This window comes from Carassius auratus, chromosome 14 (genome assembly GCF_003368295.1).
Source record: "Carassius auratus strain Wakin chromosome 14, ASM336829v1, whole genome shotgun sequence".
NCBI lineage: Eukaryota > Metazoa > Chordata > Actinopteri > Cypriniformes > Cyprinidae > Carassius > Carassius auratus.
In genome coordinates this window covers 33,147,326-33,153,038 of record NC_039256.1, presented here as the reverse complement: position 1 = coordinate 33,153,038, position 5,713 = coordinate 33,147,326, and the positions used below count along the sequence as shown (strand labels likewise).

Below are 5,713 nucleotides of genomic sequence, written 5' to 3'. Positions count from 1 at the left end.
ACTCACTCTTCTTCTTCTTCTTCTTATATTGATATATTTGTCCGTGAGAGGAAACTCTGAGCTAGACAGAAACACATTATTGAGCTGAACTGAGTCTCTTTAAAAACTAGATTTACACAGTAATGCGACACATGACAAGGAAATGAACAGTTTAAAGTTTCTCTCGTGACATAAAACATGCAGGTCTCATCATAACTGTGATCAACACACGAGCGAAGATTACCTGTCGATCAGATCCATGACGAGAAACTTCTTACGAGGAGAAACCCCGCATCTGGAGGATCCTCTACGAACACACACACACTCTCCCTCTCCCTCTTACACACACACGGTCTCTCTCTTTACTCACACACACGGTCTCTCTCTTTACTCTCACACACACACACACACACTTTCCTCACTCTCGCTTCACTCACATAAACCCGCTGCGCCCGCGCTGACGTCACCGCGACGACTCAGATGACATCACGCGGCCCCGCCCACCGGCGCCATAGGCATACAGTAAAGGGTTACTCCACCCCAAAGTGAAAATTTTGTCATTAATCGTTTATCCTCAGGTCATTCCAAATCAGTAAAAGCTGACACTCGTCTGTGTCAGCGTGCCACAAGGATATGTTTGTACATGTATCTATGTACTTCCGGTTTGGTGTGAAAGCAAACAATGCCTCAGCATCTGTGTGCAGCTCAGAATTGCCAAAAAGGCTCTACGCTGATGTGGAGCCACACAGAGGAGAGGAATTGTTGAATTAAGATGTTATTTTTTTGTTTTCTTTGTGTACAAAAAGTATTGTCGTCTCTTCATAACACTATGGTTGAATCATGATGATGCTTTTCATTCTTTCCTGGACCTTGACACTGTTATTTACTCGGCATCTATGGGACAGTCACAAGCCTCCCGGGTTTAACCCCAAATATCTTAAATTGTGTTCCGAAGACGAACAGAGCTTTTACGGGTTTGGAACGACATGAGGATAAGTGATTAATGACAAAACTTGGAGAAACCCTTTAAAAGTTAATTACACTGAATTACACTTAATTGAAAATATTTGCATGTTGATTTTTCATGATTGTTTAAGGGGATCTGTCTGGTTTTTTTTTTTAAATCACAAAACGTTAAGAATGTGAACATGATTTGCTTTGGGACGACTCTCAATGTGTTGATGTTTTTTAATGTGCATTATTTAATTGATTAACATTTATTTACCCGTAACTTCTATTAACATTCTGTAGGCATTGCTCATGAATATATGTTTCAGATAATAATTCCATGAAGGATGCAGTGTATAATGTTATTAAAGACCAGATTCCTTTGAAGTTCTATAAGAGTTTTGCTCATCTGTCATCCGTTTCTGAAACCACACACTAATCATCAGACTTTAACTCCGTTTTCATAAACTTGATTAAACACTTTTTGCGAAACACAATTCTCTGTATAACAAATCTAACAGGAATTTAAATAAAGGGGTTTGCAAATGTTTGCTTTTTAGATGTGTTTGTGATAGTCTGAACGCAGTGCTTTATTTTGCAAGAGATGTTTTGTGTTTTTTGGCTGCAGTTCTTGGATTTGTGTGTAGGTTTGGAGAAGTTTTGAAAATGTGTGAAAGCAGCTCAAAAAAAAAAGCCAATGTTACTGGAACAATGTTTTCCTCATAACTTTGAAAAAATGTGTGAATGTTCCCTGTTGGCTGATGTGATTGAGAAGCAGATTGTGATTAATATCAGATCAGATGATGACTCTCATCAGCTCAAAGCTCTCTGCTTCCTCCAGAACAATCACAGGAATATAACACTTCCACCTGACCCTCACTAACACACGTCTCTGATCTAGTGATGTTAGTGACTGCTGCAGTCCAGCGGATTTACCTCCGGGATCAAACTGTTCCTGCAGGTCTCTGCTTTGATTAGTGCTCGAAGATTCTCACACGCGCGCACCCAAACACTTCTCAGAGGTGTGTGTGTGTGTGTGTTTGCTGAACTTTGTTCTGCTGTAGATCACAGTAGAATCCTCTGAAGGACCCTCAGGTCAGAATTCTCAAGAACACAAATCAGCATGATTTCAGAAACATCTGAACTACTGACACACTGTTTACTGTCAGCTGAACACAATCACTGTGATCGGAAGCTGGTGTGTTGTGTAGAATAGAGTTATTATGAGCTCTCGCAGCTGAGACGAATGGCCTTAATTTCATCTAGTGCTGTGCCACAGAGCAGTCTCTAAATCTGTCTGAGTCACAGAAAACATGGAACATTCAGGTCGGCTCATTGTACGAACACAGTGGCAGGAAGACCTGGAACCGGACCAGACTTCCCGAGAACCAGGAAAACCAGCCCAAACGCGCTGTACACACACACACACACACACACACACACACATTCTTGCATGGAGCAAAACATCTGCAGCTTCGACTGCTGCATGCATGAAAACATGCGACTGATCTGGAGAAATCTGCAAGTGACAGAGCTGCAGACGTCACTAAAATACCTGAAAGACCTTCAGCATGTCCCAACACATCAACAACAGACACAGAACAACACATGGTCGTGTGAAGAATGTCTGAATCAGACTTCTTCTGAAAACATCCACAGGAAATAAATCACTATTTCGAAACTAAACACTGAAATTAAAGCAAGATTTTTTATTAAAAAAAAAAATTGGTTTTAGCTGATGCCATCGTACAAGGAACAATATATATATATATATATATATCCTAATGTTTTTAAAAATAATATATATATACACTATCTGACACATAACTTTAGCATAAATTTAAAGAACAAGTTTTGTCATACAGAATAATAACAAATAAGCATAAAACATAAGGTCAGGCTTGATCCAGTATTCAGAATACTACAGAAACTGAATCAAATGTAAAATAAACTGATTCTGAATTCAATACATGGATCCACAGTAAAGCGTCTACAGATATTCAGTGAGGAGCAGTGCAGGATCTTCTCTTGATTTAAAGAGATAGTTCACCTGAAAATGATAATTCTGTCATCATTTACTCACCCTCGTGTCGTTCCAAACCTGTATGAGTTGTGTTCTTATGTTGAACATAGAATGAGATAAGGCTGGAAACCTAACAGTTAGTGGTTCCCATTGACTTCCATAGAATGTTTCATTGTTATTTCTGTGCTTTAGACGTGTCTGTCATGTCCAGTGTGACGAGCGACAGCACGGTCAGCTGTGATTTTATATACGCTGTAGGTAATGACATTAGCTCCTGCTTCCGGCTTTGCTACCGTTCGGACGTTCTAGCTTACTGCTCTGCGCTTTGCTTCTTATTTCTGTACTTTTCTCAGATTTTTCTAAGATTTTTACTTCAGCAGATCAGCACAGTGCTCAAACAACAGATTTTTGGCACAAACGCTAAAACTAAAAACACTGGGACTGGAATAATACTACAAAAAGAAGACTTCGTCTCCCACTGTGAACAGCTTACATTCCGGAGACGGGAAAACAACTGCCTACCAAACAGAAGAGAGAGAAAATGCCTCCTGTTGGATACTTGTTGCATGAACTGCTGCAAACTTCTACAAAGGATTGTGATTCTTGAAACAAAGTTACTTTCTGGACTTCCAAAACAGACGGAACACTCAGCAGACCGTCGTCATGGGCCCCCTCAGCAAACAGCTGGTGAGTCCCATGAATCTTCTGAATCTCAACAGTTTATATCAAGTGTAGAGGAACAAGCCGAAACTGATCTCCACACTAATCGATGGCACAAACAGGGAGCGAGACCCAAAGGAACACGAGACATCTGATTGTCACGAGTTTCTCGTATTGCTGCCATAGCTTCCTCTACCCCAGATTCGACTATGACAAGGCTTGTGAATACTGGTATTCTACCACCCCTATACATCTGGAGAACAGATTTCAAGCATTAATAAATGTGGGTGAGGAATCCCCAAATGTATTTAAACATGGATCTGATCAGCCAGCAGCAAACACCGCTACTAACAGGCGCTCAAGGACGAGCAGACAGCGGCTTTCAGCTCAGAGCGCAGCCGAGCCCAGGACTCTGATAGTGGGTGACTCTGTTATCAGAAACATCCGTAGCAGGACTACAACAACATGCTGCCTTCCTCAAGCAACGGTCTCTGATGTGAACAAGGAACTTCAGAACACTCTGATGAAGCACAAGACTGCAAATCAAATCATCATCCATGTGGGAAAGAATGATATTCGGAAAGAGCAGTCAGAACTCCTTAAGAAGGACTTCATTGAACTCTTTGAAACACTTCGAAGACTCAAAGTTCAGTCGTTCATCGGTGGACCACTCCCAGCAAGGGGAACAAATATGTTTTCACGGTTGCTTGGGCTGAACACATGGCTACAAAGATCTTGTAATATAAAAGGAGTAAATTTCATCGACAACTTCAATCTTTTCTGGGGCCATAGACAATTGTTTAAACCAGATGGCCTCCACCCAAACAAACTTGGTGCAAGAGTGTTTAAGGACAATATCTTCTTCTCCCTCCGTCATCCTTCAGCAGAGTGTGTCAATCCATTCAGCACACACACACACACACACACACACCGGGTCCGAGTCATCATGTGGTTGACATATCCCACAAGGACACTGATAACACCATGCAGACAAAACAAGCACTGCTGATAGACACTATCCCGGCTGAACCCTCCCCACAGAGCTCCTCACAGACTGACTGTGATGTATCAAAACAGCTACAAGATTCAGCACCCAGGGACGACTTACTGGAAAACAGCCAGGACAACACATCACAGCCACCGGACACACCAGAGACACAGCCCATCTCACCAGACACATTATACCTCTCTTCAGCATCTCCACTTCTGTGCTTCTCACAGAAAATGGAGGAATTGGTGTATGTTGGGACTAAACTCTCCCACTCATTCGCTGCTAGCCCGCAGATATCAACTAAAAAACGGCGGCCCCCCCCAACCACCAAAGCCTGTGGGCCCTGTTCCTATGAGAGCTCTCCGACCGCTGCCACAACGCCAGGGCCCAAACCCTCTATCTGCTGAAGGTGAACCAAAAACAACTGATAGCAGCTCTCAGTGATATGTGTCGGGTCCCCGCTATAATAGCAGCAACATTCACAAATGCTTACAGAACAAGCGGGAACCCAGTGTGCCTGTAGCTTTCTCTATTTCAGTTTTATCACGTGATAGAAAGTCTAAGGCCTTCTCAAGCCGAAGGGCAAACTCATCTAATCTGCGGCCTATTATGCATCAAACTAAGATTGATATAAAGACACCAAGCACTGCCATCAAGCTAGCACTTTTAAACATTCGCTCACTAAAAAATAAATCATTTCTAATCAATGACTTTATAACCACAAACAATCTGGATTTTATGTTTCTAAATGAAACATGGCTAGAAGACAGCTGCAGTGCAACAATCCTAAATGAAGCAGCGCCTCCTAACTTCACTTACATGAGTGCTTGCAGGACTGTTAGGAGAGGTGGAGGTGTATCTGCTCTATTTAAAGATGTCTAGCAATGCAAGCAAGTGTCATTTGGTCAGTACTTATCTTTTGAATATCTAGGGATTGTGCTGAAAGGTGCTCCACGCATTCTGTTTATTATTATTTACAGGCCTCCAAAATACTCTCCAGCCTTTGTTGAAGAGGTCACAGAAATGTTATCAATAATTTCCTCAGAGTTTGACTGTTTTGCAATTGCAGGGGTTTTTATATTCACATAGATAATGCAGAAAACAAAACTACA

The 5,713-nt window shown here is 41.7% G+C and overlaps 1 protein-coding gene across 2 annotated transcripts in view; it reads right to left on the bottom strand.

Annotated features, from left to right (window-relative positions):
- Positions 1–399, bottom strand: part of LOC113114401 (heparan sulfate glucosamine 3-O-sulfotransferase 1-like) — a 2,052-nt gene extending 1,653 nt beyond the window's left edge. The window contains exons 1-2 of one of the 2 annotated variants that reach the window (XM_026281335.1): positions 224–399; positions 7–61 (exon numbers count right to left, since the gene is read on the bottom strand). The gene's annotated coding sequence lies outside the window, so the exon portion shown is untranslated. The remainder of the gene's footprint in view (positions 1–6; positions 62–223) is intronic. The other variant, XM_026281334.1, reaches the window with a different exon arrangement.
- Between the last annotated feature and the right edge of the window lie 5,314 nt (positions 400–5,713).